Genomic DNA, 20,824 nt, shown 5'->3' with positions numbered 1-20,824 from the left:
GGGGGGTGGCAAAAAACCTAGAGCTGCCTCTGTTCCTACCATTCACAGCAAGCTGCAGATTTCAGTTCCATACTCCTTTCCCACACCCCTTCCTGTTACTAGTGACCAAGGGAATGCTGGGAAATGTAGTTCTTTTCCTGCACCAGGGCTGGCTCTATAGGCAGGGAGCTAACCAAGGAACTACAGCTCCCAGGGGCCCCTGTTGGTTCTTAGCTCCCATGCTGGATTCTTGTCCCCTTTGCAAATCTGCCGCCCCAAGCAACTGCTTGCTTTGCTGGTGCCTAGAGCCGGCCCTGGAAGCAGGTAAAAACAGGAAAATGAAGGAGGAAGAAAAAAACTTAACAAAGCTTGGGATAGATTATGCATCCTTCCAAAACCCTGACCACTTTCCAAAGGAAAACAGGTAAGGCAAATAAAAACTTGTTTCTTTGGGACAAGGAATGCCTCCTGTCATGTTTAACACCCCAATCCCCTGCATGGTTAAAAAACATTGCTGCAGATCCCGTGACACTGTTTCCCCTAGTCATACAGGAAACACTGTAGACACATATGCCCCCATATCTTAAAGAGAAAAAAAAAGATTTTTCAGGGGAAAAAAGAAGGAAAGAAGTGACCTTCACCCAAGTGCAATCAGATAGCACAAGTCCATGTGAACCAGTTGGTTCATGTTAAGTTGGTTGGTTACAATAAAGCATTGTGAAGTCCTACACTGTAGTTAATTTCATCTGACAGTATAACCAACATGGATTTATTGGATGTTGCTTAAAGAAAAAAATCTTTTTTTTTTTAAATCTCAAGATGACTATAAAATAGGAATTACAAAGCATTACACAGAGGGATGCCAGGCCTATTGTAGGACAACGACATCTGCTCATATGCATAGATATGTGCTTTGGCTCCAGTCATGAACAAAAACAAGCATTTCATGGGACAACACATCTTTCTTTTCCTGGTTTAAAGAAGCATAAATGAATGTGCATTTTGAAATCCACAGAGAACTGTGGGTTGTTAGATTGTTATGAATTCCACCAGGCGGAGTGTGTTCAACAGTCCCTTGCAATATGATGGTGACATTCTTATTATTTGAGACTATTTTTGTATGCAGCATAAAATATTTCCTGTAATATTGCTGTCTCACAGTGCATTATGTACATGGAAGACTGATTCTCATTGTTGTTCTTGGGCCTTTATGATTCACTAAGGGCTGCTTAAGTCATGTGTGTGTGTTGTGGACCTCAGTGAGCTTTATTATTATTTTTCTACTATTCAGTGTATGAACATATAAGGTTAATTAGGTAGTGGTTTTCTTTATTCTATAGCTTTGTGTATATTCATGAGAGGAATTGTAGTATAGTACAATAGGTAAGTAAGCTTTCATGTTTACACTTTAAATTAGATGACTCAAGAAGGATTTAAATTAACTAGGATGATTACTGTATGTTAAGTACCAGTAGGTTATCTAAGCAGTAATACAACAACACATGCTGTGTTTACTGTAGCCACATCCTGTGTTTCTAACATTTAAAGTAGTGCTTATTGAACATAAAAGGCCTAATCCTGCTCACGTTTGATTTTGCCATTGACATCAGTGGGACAAGGATCAGACTTGATAATGCACACTTCTTTTTCAGTAAATCTCTATTGTGGTTATGTAGTGGCTTTCTTTTCACTTTCTTTTATTTATTTTTAGTGCTAACTTACTGGTGCTGGTAGTATCTGTGACCAAGCACTTAAAATGGCACCATATCAGTGAGCAGTGGCATCATATGTCAGAGAGCGAGAATCTTGATAAACTGCCTCTATAGTAAACTGAGTAAACTTAGACCTGAAGTCACTGAGAAACCATGCAAAAGGACCTCCAGCATACCATTTTTAAAGAGTAGCATTTTGAAATGGAGCTGTATTTCAAGGGGAAAAAAAATCACAGATACTTCATGTACAATTATCAAATGGTCATGTCTCTGCTAAATCAAAACCCGTGTGGGTTCCCCCCCACAACCAAGAAAGAGCCTTTTCTTCCCTGATTATTATGGGCCCAATGCTGCAAGAACTTATCTGTTTCAGTAATTGTACTCATGGGAGTAGTCCTGGTGGCTTCACTGTGAAGACTCACATGAAGAAAACTACTTTCATCCATGATGGTGGATATGATAGTGTGTATAGACTCCACCCGAGTCAGAAAAAATTTAATGGGTGGCTGGATGCCTTGTTAGATCCATCCCGTGACACCTGAAGCTAGTGTTTGGCTTCCAGGGAGAAGCAAAAAGGAAGAGTCCAGCTCAGCTGGTGGCTGGTTGGGAGGGAGAATAGACCTTCAATTTACTATGTAGGACAGCTGGGGATAGGAAGTGGGGAAGACTTTGCTGAGGATTGAGCCCAGGAAGGCCGGAATACTTTGTTTCTCTGTGTTTATTTTGTGCAACGGGTACCCTGGAAAGGCGTGGAACTCTTATATAGTTAAGCTGAAGAGCTAAGTAACCTCATTCCGGAAGGGGTTGGAGACTGGGTGGATCAGCTGAAAACCCTGAGGAAAACAGGGGCAGAGTGACTGCTGTATGGTGTTGCAGCATAAGGAGGCATGCAGAGAGGACTCTTGGCCACAGCGTGAATGGCCTTGGACAAGTTTTAAACTTCAGCTGTCTTTGCTGTAGTTCCATTTCACACATATGGTGAGGAATCAGTATTTTTTTTTCATGCCCACCAACCACCTCATAAGGATTTTTCTCTAATTTAAAAAAGTAAAATATAGAAGACAGAATCCAAGCCTAGACAAAGAAATAAGCTGCAAAGATGAACGCTTTGAACAGGTGAAAGAAAGAGATTAAAATTGAAACAGTTTTGCAAATTTAGGATCAAAATTCAACCACTTTTACTCATTATGAGTAGCACGTTAGTCCGTGCATAGTGCCATAGAAACAGTATATCCATTTTATGTAGATATTTATTATTGCTTGACATGCCTTCCAGAATATATGAAAACTATTTGCATTTTCTATAATCACAAAGACTATTTAAAAAAAATCAGTAATTGAAAAGGAGTGTTTTTTTTTTTTTTCAGTGAAATTTAAAATGTCTTCCCTTTGGTATACCCTCTTGACAGAAATAAGTCCATCATGAATTCAGTTTCTAGGTTGACTGCTCAGTCAGTTTTCTTATTTTACCAAAAACACAGTGATGACTGAGTTAATGACTGTATTGCTTTTTTGTCAAATGTGCTTGAGTTTTGCATTTGTTACTAATTAGAGATCAGATGAATCTCATTAAAAGGTTATTGTAACTTTTCTCTCCATTGAGAAGAGACAAAGAATTTCTCGTCTGAAAAACAATGCAACTGTCAGCACCTAATGGATTTGCCAATGTTGTTAGGAGTGAATAATAAACAGAAAATGACTTAACATGAACTTTTGTGGAGGGTCTAAATTCAGCTTCACAACACAGATCAATATGTTTTTCAAGATGTGACTATGTATTAAAAGTGCTGAGAGTTTTGTTGATAGCAGAGTGACATTTTCCTGTTCATTTAGCTTAGATTTCTCTCCAAAGAAATCTGAAGAAGTGAGGTTCTTACCCACGAAAGCTTATGCTCCCAATACTTCTGTTAGTCTTAAAGGTGCCACAGGACCCTCTGTTGCTTTTTACAGATTCAGACTAACACGGCTACCCCTCTGATACTTGTCTCCAAAGAATGAAATAGATAAATGAGTCATGATACACGCTCTAAAATAAATGAATTGCTCTTACATTTAGCTTCCACCATAAACGATGATGTATGTGTTTTTCCTCCTTTTTGTTGTTTCAATAAAATAAGCATTTGATTTTTCCTTTTGTATGTAGTAAAGCCTATGCTATATGGGATAATACCTAAAATAATTGCAGTATATTGTTTGTATTTATTCTATCTGTATTGTTTGTATCTTATTAACCTTTCATTACTTGTTTGTGCAGAAACTGCTCTCAGCATCAGTGCTATGTAATTGTAAGGTGTTACTATTACTGCTGTTGTTTCACTCAGGTTTTACACAAAACAAAATGCAACATAGAACTTTAATGTTAATTTGTGAGTTTGTGAAACCTGTCTGTTTTGTAATATTATAGTTTGAAAATGTTACAATAGTTGATGTTATTTATAGTGTGTATATGACTTATATAGCCAGCTTTATAGTAGGGCTTGAATCTTCAATTGACAGGTGCTTAGTTCTTTACAGGACCACACCTGTAATGAACTAAGTCACTGTCCCCCCCCCGACCCCCCTTCAGTTACATTTGTACAACCCAATTGGTACCGACTGAGATGAATGTTTGTAAATGAGGCTGTTTCTATGTTTTTAATAAGGCTTGGTCTACACTAGGCGTTTATGTCGAAGTTAGCGCCGTTACATCGAATTAACCCTGCACCCGTCCACACCGCGAAGCTATTTAGTTCGACATAGAGGTCTCTTAAATTCGACTTCTGTACTCCTCCCCGACGAGGGGAGTAGCGCTAAATTCGACATGGCCATGTCGAATTAGGCTAGGTGTGGATGGAAATCGACGCTAATAGCTCCGGGAGCTATCCCACAGTGCACCACTCTGTTGACGCTCTGGACAGCAGTCCGAGCTCGGATGCTCTGACCAGCCCCACAGGAAAAGCCCCGGGAAAATTTGAATTCCTTTTCCTGTCTAGCCAGTTTGAATCTCATTTCCTGTTTGGACATCGTGGCGAGCTCAGCAGCACTGGCAACGATGCAGAGCTCTCCAGCAGTGATGGCCGTGCAATCTCAGAATAGAAAGAGGGCCCCAGCATGGACTGATCGGGAAGTCTTGAATCTGATCGCTGTGTGGGGCGATGAGTCCGTGCTTTCCAAGCTGCGATCCAAAAGGCGGAATGCAAAGATCTACGAGAAGATCACTAAAGCCATGTCAGAGAGAGGATACAGCCGGGATGCAACGCAGTGCCGCGTGAAAATCAAGGAGCTGAGACAAGGCTACCAGAAGACCAAAGAGGCAAACGGACGCTCCGGATCCCATCCCCAGACATCCCGTTTCTACGAGGCACTGCATTCCATCCTAGGTGCGGCCGCCACCACTACGCCACCACTGACCGTGGACTCTGAGGATGGGATATTGTCCACGGCCAGTTCCTCAGACATGTTAGCAGACGGGGAAGATGAGGAAGGAGATGAGGAGGATGAGGCAGTCGACAGCGCTTACAACGCTGATTTCCCCGACAGCCAGGATCTCTTCATCACCCTTACAGAGATCCCCTACCAACCATCCCCAGCCGTTAACCCGGACACAGAATCTGGGGAAGGATCAGCCAGTAAGTGTTTTAAACATCTAAACATTTATTTCTAACAGAACAGGAATATTAAGAATAACAACAATGGATTTCTCATGATTAGTTTGCCCTAGGCGCTTAACGTTTTAGTCCTGGGCAGTGCAACTATTGAAAAAAAATCTAACAATGTCCGATTTAGCATGATTGTTCTGCCCAAGCCGCTCTACTGTTTAGTCCCTGCCAGTGCAGCTACAGTAAAATGCGGTCTATATGTCCGGGGATAGAGCAGAAATCCTCGTGGGACATCTCGAGGAAGCTCTCCTGGAGGTAATTGGAAAGCCTTTGCATCAGGTTCCTGGGGAGAGCGGCCTTATTGGGTTCTCCGTGGTATGAAACGTTTCCGCGCCACGAGACAATCAAGTACTCCATCATTGCCCTGCAGAGCATGGCGGCATACGGCCCTGGTCTTTGGAGGCTTTCCCGAAGCATTCTTTCTCTCTCAGTGTCTGAGATCCTCATCAGGGTGATGTAGCTCATGGTGACCTGCTTTGAATTAGGTAGGGGAATGTTAGTGTTGGGACTGCTTGCCCGTTCCTTTACAGAACTGTAACCGCCGGTTTGCAGCCACGCGTTGGAGGCGGGAGAGGGGCAGCATACAGGGATCTTTCCCAGGGACAGCCGCGAGGGGGTGGGACGGGGCAGAGTTCCTGCTTGCCGGATTGCTGGCAGCAGGGACTGGCATTGCTTTCAATGTGAAAGGAGGCCAGTGCTACTATTAAAGTTTTAAGCTGCCACAAGTCTACGGCTTACCATGTCTGCCTGCTACACAAATTCCGGTGTCCTGCCCCGCTTCTCAGATCTGCAGTGCAAGACCCCAGGCACTGAATGCGAAGGCCGAGAATTCAACCTTGTCCTGAGTGCGCATGTGATAGGTGCTGTGCATGGTCTTGTTCACAGAGAAAGACTATGTTCTTTGTTCACAACTACATTTATCTTTCTGAGGAATTCACTCCCTTTTTCCCATTCCCACAGCCACATCTGTGACTGTCTCACAACCTAGCCTGGCATCACACTCCCAGAGGCTAGCGCAGATTAGGCATAGGAAGAAGAGAACACGGGAGGACATGTTCTCGGAACTTATGGGCTGCTCCCGAGCCCAGGCAGCACAGCAGACCCAGTGGCGGGAGAACTTGTCCCAAATGCACCAATCACACATGGAACGGGAGGAGAGGTGGCGGCAGGAAGACCAGCAGGCGACTCAAACGCTGCTTGGACTAATGAGGGAGCAAACGGACACGCTCCGGCGCCTTGTGGATGTTCTGCAGGAACGGAGGCAGGAGGACAGAGCCCCGCTGCAGTCTATCTGTAACCGCCCTCCCCTGCCACCAAGTCCCATACCCCCCTCACCCAAAGTCCAAAGAAGGAGGGGCGGCAGAGTCCGTGCAAACTCTCACTCCACCCCTGCAGACAGCTCTAGTAGTAGAAGGCTCTCATTCCCCAAAATTTGACAAGTTCTTTCCTTCCCGCCTCACACAAGCCCCCGTCCAAGTTTCACCTCCCAGTTTCATGTGTAGTTGCTAATAAAAAATATGTTTGTGTTAATTACTGTTTTCATCATGTTCTTTTGGAGGAGGGGGGGGAGAGGGGGAAGGGGGTTGGTAATTGGACAGGACAGTCACCTTTAGCAGGGTACATAGGCGGGGGCAGGTCCAGCAGCAGGGCACATACACAGTGCAGTCACTAGTTACCCTGGTCAGTCTGGGAGGTGGTTTTCATGTTCTGTGGTGGGGGGTGGGTTGCTCTGTGACTTTGTGGCGGGGGAGGGCAGTTACAGATCTTATGCGGCGGTCCTTATCCTGGATCACAGAGCCACGCAGCAGGGGATCTGTAACCGTCCTCCCCCTGCCACAAAGTCACATAGCCCCCCCATACACACAGTCCCGATCAGGAGGGGTGACAGGCTCCGTTGAAACAACCAGTCCACCACTGCGGAGCCTGTCAATCCTGGAGTTTAGAAGCGTCATTTGCGTCACTACACTACACCCGCTCCCCACCACAGTCTGCGTCCCAGGTTTAAAACATTCCCGCGAAAACAGTAATAAAGAAAACGGTGTTCATTAACAAAGTAGAAGTGATTTTATTTCTAAACGTGTGTTGGAAGGGGGTGAAGGGGGTATGTAACTGGAGAGGATAGTCAACATTAACTGGGTAAAGAAACGGGGGCAGGTTCAGCTTCTCTGTACACAAACTTAAAAGTCACAGGTTACCCTGCTCACTCAGGAACCTAGCTTTCAAAGCCTCCCGGATGCACAGCGCGTCCCGCTGGGCTCTTCTAATCACCCGGCTGTCTGGCTGGGCGTAATCAGAAGCCAGGCTATTTGCCTCAACCTCCCACCCCGCCATAAAGGTCTCCCCCTTGCTCTCACAGAGATTGTGGAGCACACAGCAAGCTGCTATAACAATGGGGATATTGGTTTCGCTGAGATCACAGCGAGTCAGTAAGCTTCTCCATCTCCCCTTGAGATGGCCAAAAGCTCCACCACCATTCTGCACTTGCTCAGCCGGTAGTTGAAGAGTTCTTTTTCACTGTCCAGGGCGCCAGTATAGGGCTTCATGAGCCAGGGCATTAGCGGGTAGGCTGGGTCCCCGATGATGACTATAGGCATCTCCACATCCCCAAGAGTTATTTTGTGGTCCGGGAAGTAAGTACCTTCCTGCAGCCGTCTAAAGAGACCAGAGTTCCTGAAAACACGAGCGTCATGAACCTTGCCCGGCCATCCGACGTAGATGTTCGTAAAACGTCCCCTGTGGTCCACCAGTGTTTGCAGCACCATGGAAAAGTAGCCCTTTCTGTTAATGTACTGGCTGGCCCGGTGCTCCGGTGCCAGGATAGGGATGTGAGTTCCATCTGTGGCCCCACCGCAGTTTGGGAATCCCATCGCTGCGAAGCCATCTATGATCACCTCCACGTTTCCCAGGGTCACTACGTTTGACAGCAGTACATCAACAATTGCCTTGGCTACTTGCATCACAACAACCCCCACGGTAGATTTGCCCACGCCAAAGTGGTTCGCGACTGACCGGTAGCTGTCTGGCGTTGCAAGCTTCCAGAGGGCTATGGCCACTCGCTTCTGGGCAGTGAGGGCTGCTCGCATCCGGGTGTCATTCCACTTCAGGGCAGGGGACAGCAACTCACAAAGTTCAAGGAAAGTTCCCTTACGCATGCGAAAGGTTCGCAGCCACTGGGATTCATCCCAGACCTGCAGCACTATGCGGTCCCACCAGTCCGTGCTTGTTTCCGAGGCCCAGAATCGCCGTTCCACAACATCCACATGACCCATTGCCACCTTGATATCCTCGGCGCTGGGTCCCGTGCTTTCTGACAGGTCTGTGCTACTCTCAGACTTCAGACCCTCACCGCGGTGCCATAGCCTCCTCGCCTGACTTATCTGCATCTGCCTCTGGGAAAGGTGGATGATAAGCTGCGAGGCGTTGACAACGGCCACAACTGCAGCGATGGTCACAGCGGGCTCCATGCTCGTAGTGCTCTGGCGTCCGCGCTGTCACTGACTAGAAAAGTGCGCGAACTGATTTCCCGCCGGCGCTTTCAGGGAGGGAGGGCGGGAGTGATGGACGGATGACGACAGTTACCCAAAAGCACCCTCGACACATTTTTTTACCCAGAAGGCATTGGCGGCTCCACCCAGAATTCCAATGGGCAGCGGGGACTGCGGGAACTGTGGGATAGCTGCCCACAGTGCACCGCTTCCAATGTCGACGCTTTTCCCGTTAGTGTGGACTCACAAAGTCGAATTACTGTCCTTAGTGTGGACACACACGTTCGACTTTGCAATATCGATTCCAAAAATTCGATTTAAGTAAAATCAAACTACTCTCGTAGTGTAGACATACCCTAAGTGTTCAGCATTAGTTCAGATGTAAAAGTTTCACTGAAATAATGAAAGCAGTACTACACAAGTCGAGTTGTTATAGATGTGTTTAGTTTTTAGATAAGAGAAACTTATGAGGCAGCATAGTCAATAGGACTGAGTGTGTAAGTGGAAATTGGGTGTTCTAGTCCAAGCACTGGAACTGAGAAGAGGGAGAATAGCTGTTGTGCTCTCCATGATTCCCTTTCTGATGCCAAGGCATCCTGGATGAGAAGGGGAAAAGTGTCTTACCTGCTTGAATGCAAAGGAGTGGGGAGGGTTAGAGGCTGACAGAAGCAAGCTAGGGGCGTGGCAGTCTGGAAGTGATGAAAGCAGGTGGGGACAGACACATAAGGTGAGAGGTAGGAGCACAGGGAGACATGGTAAGAAGGGGATGGATATGGAAAGGGGGTGAGGGCAGATTGGGGGGAGATGAAGCAGAAGGGCCCGTAAAGACTGGTGCACACTTCTCTCAAAACCTGTAAACAAACCCAGAATTCCTATGAACCTACTCCTCTGCTGTCAGCAAAAAAGCTGTGAAACTCACTCGCAAAGTGTGTCTCATCCCCCATGCATTACTGATCACAAAGAGGATAGCAGCCTACCACTACTGTCAGTTATTCTGTTAACTCAAATGGTAGAGGTCTGTACTGTGAATTTAAATGTCCTAGCCCTGATGACTCATGTGGGATCAATATGGTTCCACATGATGTGATTTCTGTTTTTATTTAAGCAAACAAACAAAAATAGAAAATGATGACGACAAGAAATATGCCAAAATAAGAAATAAAGGTTGCAAAGTCAAGCACTCCGTAGTTAGGAAATGCCAGTATTAAGGTTGCCTATGTTAGACAGTCAGTGTATGGCCTTTTCTCTTATACTGAGATTATTGTATATTTCTTATATATTTGTTAGAGTGAGAAATCAAAAATAAGTGATCTAGATCTAGACTACTGCTCTTCAGCCTGTGGCCCACAGACCCTGGGAGTCTGCAGACTATGTCTAAGATTTCCAAAGGGGTCCGCACCTCCATTTGGAATTTTTTAGGGGTCTGTGAATGAAAAAATGTTGAAAACCACTGATCCAGATTGAAAGTACATGTTTTGATCTTGGGGTGCTGAGAAACATGTCACAGATAAGATATAGCTTTAACAAATAGCCATGGACAAACTCTAGGAGCAGATGTGACAGAATACATAGTAATGCCATCATACACAATAATACTACTACTTTATAAATGAATGGGGAACTAATCTCCATTTTCACAAAGAAAATGTTTGCTTGTATTCTATAGTACAGGAAAATCTGAAATACTTGCTGTTCCATTTCCTTCACTACAATCTTAAGGAAAGTGTTGTATTAAAACCAGCATTCTCTGAGTTCAAGAGAACTAGATGGAGAACTGCTTTTTGACTTTATCATTATTAGTCATGTTTATTAGTACAGTGTCTAAGAACTAATTAGGAATGGGGCCCCATTGTGCTAGGCATTGTATGCATACAGAATAGTAGACAGTCCCTGCTCTGAAGAGCTTGCAATCTAAATAGACTAGACCGGGGTAGACAACCTATGGCACGCGTGCCAAAGGCGGCACGCGAGCTGATTTTCAGTGGCACTCACACTGCCCAAGTCCTGGCCACCGGTCCGGGAGGCTCTGCATTTTAATTTAATTTTAAATGAAGTTTCTTAAACATTTTAAAAACCTTATTTATTTTACATACAACAATAGTTTAGTTATATATTATAGACTTATAGAAAGAGACCTTCTAAAAACATTAAAATGTATGACTGGCACGCAAAACCTTAAATTAGAGTGAATAAATGAAGACTCAGCACACCACTTCTGAAAGGTTGCCGACCCCTGGACTAAACCAATGCAGGGTGGAGAAGAGGTAGGGGTGCTGGAATAATTTATATGAGGGGAGAGCTGAGAGCCATTGAACAAAACTGTTAACCCTGTATATAATGGAAACTACTTCAAGCCAGGGAGTGCAGCAGCACCGCCAACACCCCTAGTTCCAGCACCTATGGGAAGGGGTAAACCTCACAAGCAGAGAGAACAATGTGATGGCAGCAAACATCATGTTAGTCACATAATTTATTTATTTTGTGCGTTTAGTTTGAAGGGGATGAGCTAAACTTAAAGAAAAGAAAAGTGAAGAGAAGGGGCTTTGGAGGACAGGGCAGGGGAGAATAGGGGAAGAAGTCCAGGGAAGTGGTCTGTGAGGAATGAGGAGGGAGAGGTTTAGAGCAAACATTCAATCAGCTGAAGGCAGAAAAAGTCCTGGAAAACTACAGAAAGTTCTCTGAATATCTGATGGTCCCTTCCCTGATTTGGTTGCTTTTGCAGCTGCTCCTCAAGGCTCAAGTTTCTCTGGCTGGCTCCTCTGCAGTTTTTCCCCAAGCCCACATGGCAGGGGGGTGGGGGTGAAGGTTTATATGGTGATGAGGAAGTAAAGTAAAGCACCATCTGGGTCCTAGTTTACCCAGAGTAATGGGGGGTGCCCCTGCTTAGAGCTGTTTAATCAGCTAGAGGGTTTACTATTAAGTGATACAAGATTTTTTCCCAAGGCTGAGACCTTGTGCTGCCTTTACAGTAGTTCCAGTCCCTGACAGCCAGTAAGTCGGAACCTAGCTTTGGAAATCAAACTCCATGTTCCAGTCTAGCAATGGTAGTGGTGGAATACCTCTAAGAATTTGGGAATTTGGTAGCATTTTCCTAGTCACCGATGGAGCTTTTTTTTTTTTTAAATATATATATAACCTTTATATTCATAGCAAGACAGCTTAGTGGGGACCAATTAAAAGTTCCAAGAAAGCTTTTCAAATGAATAAAAGTGAACTGCATGTGTGCACTTCAGATATAACAAATGTGGATGCGGAGGGAGGGAAATGCTTTTAAAAGGCTTCAAAGTCACTTAAACTTTAAAAAGGTTCATAAGGAGTTTTTTAATGAACATTTTTTTAAAAAAATGTAAAGTGAAAGTTAATAAGAGATGCAGGTAGGCACTTGTTGGTGGCAGAAATCTTTCAAATAAAATAAAAGTGAAAAAAAAACCTCTTTAAGGCCCCATCAAGCAACAATGATCCAACTGTGTAATTTCTGCGGTATATGGTACTCCAACACTGGCCTGGAAAATGTGATAAACACAGTTGTGTCTTGCAGCGTAGCAAGGTCTGAACTATATATTTCCAAACCCAGCGTAGCAAGGTCTGAACTATTTATTTCCAAACCATGTCATAGCTGTGGATGTTTGCAGGGCTACTTCATGACTTGGAAACATAGTTAACACATGATTGTGCCCCATCCACTTTGCAACACCAAACTGTGTTTTAATTGGTCGAGGAGCTACAGTGTTCTAACTTGGCCACCCAAAGTAGTAGAAATCGCAATGGCGATGGCATTGAACATAAGCCAGAATGGATGTTAACTCTGTTTCCTTGGCCAGAGTATGAAAGAGGTGAGATGTTTGTTAAACGGGTTCACCAAACCCTGCTAGGTTAGTGATTTATACTGTGGTTTTGAAAACCAGTTTAAAATACTTTGTTCACCTGTGTGCATGCTGGTCAGGCAAACTGTTTCAGCAGCATCTTGGTAGCAAGATTTAGGTTTCAAAAAAATAGTTCTGCAAACATTGTTCCAGCTCCACTGTACTCAGGGCCTAAGAAAAATCATTAAAAAATCGTATGGCTATATGGGGAACAGAAGTGGATGCACAATAGCCAAAATAGAGGTACTTGAGGGTAGAGCAAAATAGTGAGGTATACTGGTAGGAGCAGTGGTGTGGTGTTTAAAAAAAAAGTCATAGTCCCCAAATGAGAAGTGGCTAAACTCAGTTTACCCTTGACTACACTACTGGGTACGAGAATATATCTGAAAGGGAGCAGGCTAGGGGAAACCAATCTCAGGGAAGCTGAGAAAAGAGAGTCCTATGGATTGAACATGAGCAGAATCAAAGATGAAAGGACAGGGCAGTACACCTAGTTGAAACATTTCTATAAATTTTTTTAATGAAAAATTGAGGGAGGAATGGAAACTGGCTAAAACTTTTGTGATTTTTTTTTTTCTTGGATAAATCAGAGCGCAAGGGGAAAAAAACCCTAAGAGTACAAACCATAAGTAAAAGTAGTTGAGAGAAGCTGGAATTGGTTAGAGTGCCAAGAATCATAGTCTAGAAGCCCCAACTGTCCCCTAGTCAGGTGCCAAATCTCTAGTATCCACCGCAACAACTTCTATGATTCAGTTAGGCATTTTTAATTCAAAATTCCCCCTTGAAAACTTAATTTAAGGGTAATATAACACTCATTTAATTTAACTGCAACTAAAATAACACAATGGGTGCTGTACTTGTTGCATTACTCATTTTTATATTTAATTAAATAAAACCCTTTATTTTGATTCACTTCAGCAGCTGTCACAAAATGTCACAGCAGAGTGTCATGAATCCAAGAGCTCATGCAAAACAATTTGTCAGTATTGGCACAGAGTGTGCAAGGGGCTTATTTGATTTCAAAAACTCAACCTTGCAATTAATATTATTATTATTTAATAGAATAATTTATAAGCAGCCATCATGAGGGATACCTAACCAAACCTACCTTCATTGCAAATGCACGGCACATTTCTTTGGCCTTGCTTTCTCTAACATAAATGCATAGCAAGGTCTGTGTGTATATCACTTCTTTGCCTTTGCTTTATCCCATTAATTGGGGTTGGCGTATCTTCATCTCCAAGTATTCCTGTTGCGTATATCTTCCAAACTGTCAAGACAATCTACTACATATTCATATCCCTCTAGGGAGAGGATGAGAGAATAAGTAACAGATGATAATTGTTAGTCACCTCACTTAATGCATTACTTGAAGCCCCTCAGATACTTGGCTGAGGAACACAGTATAATAACCTATATTGAACAGAATAGCAGTGTTCAAGAATTATAGCTCACTAGATGTTATTCTGGCACCATCTGTTTCTCACTACAATTGACTTTTGAAAACATTAGCATCTCCAGCTTTCACAGTGACCTCACAGGAGCCAACCTGCTTGAAACAAACCACTGTGTATTTATATACTCCAGTCCAGTCCCTTGATTTTATCATCACTGATACTGAAAACATTTCAGATCACCACAAGCTGAAAAATGAATATCCCACCAAGGTATGTCAGAATGTCTAAACATGATGCTATAGTATTTCATTAAAAATTATTATAGTATTAAATGCCTCATGACAGAGGTACAACCCAATTGGGTTACACAATTAGGTTTTGTAAAAGATCTACAAATCTTTGAGTAATATCAAGAAGAAAGAAATTAGCTGTGACCATTCACAAATTGGAAGTAACAATTTAATAGAGAATTCAAGGTTTTATAGCCTTCAACTATAAGACCTAAAGGTGAAAATCACCCATATGCAGAGGGTCATCACAAGACCTATGCACTACTTAAATCCCACATAAATCCTATTTTGAGGCTATAGGCCCTCTGCACAGGAGTGACTTTCTGTTTTGGTGAGCAGAAGGAATACAGAGGATAGTGCTGTGCTGATAAATGAGCAGAAGAGACCCGGAAAACCTGTATGTTCTATTTTGGAAAATAAAACAATGCATTGACCGAAACTACCACTATTGCCATTCAGATAATGCTCCTTCTCTTGAGAAACCAATACAAAGCTTTTTAAAATTGTATTTGTGTTAGAATTCTGTATTCCCTGGGATATTGAAGTTTTCACAGCATCTATGCTGCCTAATTGTACTACTACTTCCTTTTCCTCACAAGGTTGGTCTATCACATCAATGGAAACAGTGTCTATTAAAGCATTCTATAGAAATTCTAAAAAATGTATAGAGTTAATGCAGAATATTATTCCTTCTATAGATTTTGGTTTTAAAAATAACATTTAATTACAGCAGAAATAGATTGCAATTACATTTTGCTGAATGGTTCAAAAATAGTCTGACTTTTATAAGTTTTATAGTTTTGTTTTGTGACTTCTCCACTGCCCTCTCCCCCCCAATCAGGGTCAGGGCTCCTAGTTTCTAACTTGGATTTTGCCACTTTCTCACTGCATAATTCTGTGAAAGTCACTTAGGATAAAGTTATCAATTGCCTCTAAAAATGCATCTGCAATACTTGCTGGTGCACCTGTTTGCAAATGCAAAATTATGTATTTGCAAGAGCCCGTTGACTAATTATATGTTAACCCGTTTAGGTAGATGGGGTGAAACTCTTGCTCAATTACAGTTCATAGCAAAAACACCCATTTAATAAAATGAGGCTATGAGTTTAATTCAAAAGCTTTTGATACTTAACTTTGTGCCTTTGTTTACCCAAATAAATACATACATTTCTAAAATGCATATAATAGTAGTTAACACACAATGGCTTTGTGTAATTTCATTAATTGTGTATTTTCTAAACTTCTGTGTACAGGATGACTTTATTTACAAAGGGTATTTATACACTGCTATTAGACACATGCGGCTGGCTTGTGCCAGCTGACTCATACTCGTGAGTCAGGCTGTGGGGCTGTTTCATTGCAGCATAGATGTTTGGGCTCAGGCTGGAGCCCAGACTGAAGTACCCTGCAAGGAGGGTCCAAGAATCTGGGCTACAAGCCCAAGACCGAACGTCTACACTGCAGTGAAACAGCCCCACAGCCTGAGCCCCGTTAACAAAAGTCAGCTGGCACGGACCAGTTGCAGGTTTTTAATTGCAGTGTAGAAATACCCTTATTGATCACTGGAACAATCACATTCATTCAGCAAAGCAGGTTCCAGGTAGTATGGGCATTAAACTGCCACAGATCTACTCCTTAAGTGTCTCTTGAATTTTTCACCTCTTCCATGCTGTAGTTTTCTATAAGGTGTTGCAAAAACCCCACAGAAAGGAAGCTCTCTGTTAAATTCTGTAAGCTTTTGGAATATCTTTATATAGAATTCTATTAAATTTTTGAGGAACCCTATGAGTTTAATGTGCTGTATTCTGCAGGGATACATTCATTAGTGTTTTATAGGTATTCTAAGAACTGTATAATGGATCAGACTTATACTTATGCCTATGAAGAAAGAATAGAAATACATTCTGAATTTATATTAATGACAAAATAAATTTGACAGGCTCTTCTTCTGTTCTTTTTCTCTCCCTTCTGTTAGCATTTATTCAAATGTTGTTACTTTTTTTTTTATTTCAAAAAAGACATGGTGACATTTTTATTATGGAGAGGAACTATTTATCGTGTTTATATATATATATTAGACAGGTGGGAAACTTGACATGTCCTCTGAAGATTGTGACAAAGAGGAAGCACATACTGAGAGAATGGAGGGTACCCCCCGATCTCCTTTTGAAGTATCTGTACACCCATTGACCAGCTGAAGGAGAAGGGGAGCTGAGTGACCTCTCCTTCTCCACTTTTCATTAATTTAAACCTTATCTTGAATTCCTGGGAGCCTCATCCTGCTCCACTTCAGCTGCCCCCCCCCCCAAAATTGTAGTATCAGAACTATTTTTTGCAGATGCTGTGGATCCACTTGATCACTTTCTAGGGGTGTCAGGAAGGAATATTTTCTTCCTGTTGGAATCATTTTGGCAGAGGCCTGGTGGGACTTTTCGTTTTTGTTTCTTACCTGCCTTGCAGCATCCTGGATACACAGTTGAGGGGGTTTAGTAATTGGTGGTAGTACTATGTAGAGATGTTAGTTTGTCACAATTTGCAGCCAGTTTCCAGTGCAGTTAAGACTGGTTTCCAGAAGTAAAAGACCTGGGATTTTGCTGATGGAACTTATACCTCTGGGATAGGTGGAAACTTCGGTCTTCATGTGCCAAGGCCTGCCCCCATTTTATTACCATCTGTCCCCCTCACGGAGTGGGGAGGGGAAAGGTGAAAGGATTCAGAACAGCAAGCTGAATCGCAGGGTTAAGTAAGGAGAGTGTACCCCAAGTGATGGGTTACATGTTAAGAGCCCTGTAACGCCTGCATTTGAACCACTTAACATGTCTAGTATTGAGCCTCCCCTGTGTCAAGCTTCTCCTGTTGCTTAAATTCTATCCCTCATTCATTGATGTGTCCTGGTCAATGTAAGGATGAATAGTCGTAGGCATTTGGTGCTCTCTTCTGCATTGTGAAGTGACACTGCACAGTTATTTGGCTAAATTATCTATTCCAGTTGGTAGGCATAATAGTCTTGTCATTCAAGTTGTGACTGAAATCTCTTATCTGAAATCCATTCCCCCTTCCCCCGGCCCCTCATAGGTGTGCATCATTGTTTTAGCATGCAGAGATATGTTTAAATAGGAAGCTTGTCAAGAAAACAAATCTGTATCCAGTTCCCAGGCTGGAAAACCCAGATAATGGGATGGCAGTGTTCACATGACGTGTTATCATTTTCTCTTCAAAACCAAATTGAGAAGAATTTGGAAGGGATGCAGTGGTAACAAGATGGTGTATTATTAATGTTCTGTATCACGTTTTTGCTGTAGCTAACAAGCCATTATAATGATCTGATACCATGCCTTATCAGTCAGATCTGATGAGGTGTATGGAACTTACGTGCGTCATCTCTACTCAGTAAAACCTACAGATTGGTACTGCAATATAGATGTAAATGCAGACACCCTGCTTGTTAAAGTAAGAACACCTCAACAAAAGCAAAGACATTCTAAGTTAAAGCTGTTTCACTACTCTTAATGAGGCTTTCTTCTGCTTACCTAATGCATGGTATAGCATGTAAGCTCACCCTACTGATAGGAGTACATTTAATAGCCATATGTTGCAAACTTAGGTCCTGATCTGATAGGTTTTGTAAAAGAGAGCCAGAAAAACTTTTTTCTAATTCCACTTTTCCCATATTGAGTGGCCTTAGTAATAATACTTTGCATTTATATAGCACCTTTTAACCAATGATGTCAAAATGGATTAAAACACTAATTGTGCCTTATATACCTCCACAAAGAGATGCAAATTGCCTCTCTCTATTATAGCTTGTCAGAATATGGTCTTTCTATCCTTCTGTAAATTCTGCCATTTCAAAACTGGAATTCATCCTAAATCAGGACACAAAGCTGAAATTATTGAAGAACAGAAAATCCTAAAATACTAATCTTGTAAACATCAGAACCATCCTTTTTATTACAAGCATGTTGAAATATTACTATATTACATAAAATATTACATTTGATATTTACATATTGAATATATGTGATTGATTCATTCATGTGTAAAAGTTGGGAATCAAATGAAATAGTGAAATTAAAATACTGCTTTTATTTTAAATTGTTTTGGAAAAACATGAAAATGTCATTGTAAGCAGTACACTATGAAATCCTGGATGTTTACAAAATGCTCAATTATCTCAAAATGCTCTGCAGAGATGTGCAGTTCTTTCGCTTCTCTAATTCGGAATCTTTATGATCCAATTTAAACAATGTGGTCAGATGCTGGTGTGATGGATATCTTAAATATTTTATTATTAATATGCCCACGGTCACTAAGTAAGTTGCTGGAAGAGATGGAACTGGAATCCATATTTTCTGACTCAGAGAACCAGGTCATCATCCCCTGTTCTAACCCATTTGTGCTGCTCTCCCAGTGCAAAGGAACAATACAGCCATCTCAACAGAGTGCCTAGTGATTCCTCTTGCACAGAAGCAACCTTGGTTGGTATAGCCACCTCTGTCAGTCCATTTTAATTCCCGCTAGGAGTTAGGTGTGACATGACCTCCAGGGTACAACCTGGAACTGTGGGACTGCTGTGGCCCCTTAACTCTCCAGCCGGAGCTGTCTCTCATGATGTTTGGCTAGTGACAAGCAGCAAACCCCTTCAGGCGCTATAACACTCAGCCACCAACGTGCAGAGACACACATGCAGCTAAGTTGCATGAATGCTCTCCAAGTCATTTGTGAAGTATAAAGAGAGAGACACCAGTAAATCCCCCCAACCTGCTGCCTTGCACCCCAGAAATGTACCATCTTACACTGCTCTTCTTACACTTCTCTTGAACAATGCAAGCTCATTCATTAGTTTGCCATTTTGTCAAAAGATAGTGGACATACACCAGTCCTTGTAATCTGAGCAGATTCCCCAAGCACATTAGACAAACTCACTGGTAAAATTAAAACATTAAAATAAGTTGTTATTTATCTTACCTACAGAAAGATAGATTTAAAGTGGTAGGCATAAAGTTCAGAGATAGTTTTCTAAGAAAACTAAACATGCATTTTGAACTTTCAGGCTAAGCAAGATTTGACTCAAACAATTTTTCGCACCCCACTGTGTATTGCAGGTAGGTGACAGTTCTCAATATATGGGCTGAATTTCCTTCTCATCTGGGGGCCAATCTCCTCAGTTCAAAATCTTTGTCTTCCCGTGTTCTTGTTGCCTTCAGTATAGGTAGGGGAGTCAAGAGGTGGTTTCATGATGCCACTGTCCCTTATTTTATATTCTCAGTTAATCTCCCAGGGAAGATACTGGTCCAGACATGTCTTGGTGGGCCTTGCTGAGTCATAGAGTTGAACAATCCTCATTGTTTGGTGCTTGCACAACTGTCTCTTACAGAATGATAAATCTCTTGTTTCCAAGTCCCCATGGCTGGTCATGGACACTTAATGTCCGTTTAGATGGGGGTCACAAATTTTGTTGCCACTTCAGAACTATCTGTGTGCGTCTCCTGGAAACACAACATATGTCAATAACAACCATATAGCAGATTCCATATGCAATTACGATACACATATTTTGACAGAACAATGAGTTTCTGCAGATCATGACCTTTCATATGATACTATGCAAGGCACGTTTGGTATGAAATACCACAGCCATATACCAGTGATTAATATGGGTGCTACTTTTAGGTACAGTGTGTCACAGTATGTCTGTAATAAGAAGGGCAAGTAATAAGAAAGGAACTATATCCCAACAATCTCCACTAGCATATAGTTTATAAGCAGTAACTGCAAGTAAGTGTAAGTTACAGCAGACTTCACTTGTGTTGGGGGCTGGTTCAGCCAGCCCCAGATTGTACACTTTTTGATAACTCACAGAAGGTATGTTCTAGTTGTTATAGCGTTAGGCCAGATCCTCAGGCTAAATTATGCTTGGCTCAGGATCAGAATAGGTGGGATGTGGGGGGAGTGGCTTTCTGCCACTTTTATCTACCCCGGGACAATTTGCTGTATAGTCTTACAACTCTGAGTCTGATTCTGTGCTCGCACTGATTTTATTCTGGTGTAAGACCACTGAATTCCATTACATTTTCTTAGATTGTAAACCAGTGTGTGGCAGGCAAATCAGACCCAGAATTATTTTAATAGCTCTCATTTTCTAGTGATTTTGTTCCCAAATAAGTATTCTGGGAATATTCCCAACAGCATAATTCCTATAGTATTACTGGTATTCCTCTGGTATTGAAATTCCTTTTTTATTTTCTGTTCCCACAGATCTTTATTTTACTATAATTTTTATAACACAAGAAATCCATAAAGTGTGTATTGGCAAGGGAGTGAAGAATTAAGTCCCTTACTAACCCTCTTTTTGTAACTGGTGGGGCAATGATAACTTACCCAAAAAATTCCATAAACCTGTGATTTCTATTTCCTAGCATGACGGCCATGAACAGTGGCAGAGGGAATCAATGCAATT

At 42.2% G+C, this 20,824-nt stretch overlaps 1 long non-coding RNA gene across 1 annotated transcript in view; it reads left to right on the top strand.

Annotated features, from left to right (window-relative positions):
* The first annotated feature begins 247 nt into the window (after window positions 1-247).
* The window catches only part of LOC122173063 (uncharacterized), a 109,104-nt gene continuing 88,527 nt past the window's right edge, over window positions 248-20,824 (top strand). The window contains exon 1 of the long non-coding RNA XR_010598678.1: window positions 248-403. This is a non-coding gene — a long non-coding RNA (uncharacterized LOC122173063). The remainder of the gene's footprint in view (window positions 404-20,824) is intronic.

The sequence above is a fragment of the Chrysemys picta genome, chromosome 2 (genome assembly GCF_011386835.1).
Source record: "Chrysemys picta bellii isolate R12L10 chromosome 2, ASM1138683v2, whole genome shotgun sequence".
Classification (NCBI taxonomy): Eukaryota; Metazoa; Chordata; order Testudines; family Emydidae; genus Chrysemys; species Chrysemys picta.
Note: the sequence above shows the minus strand (reverse complement) of the source record. Positions and strands in the feature narration are given on the sequence as shown.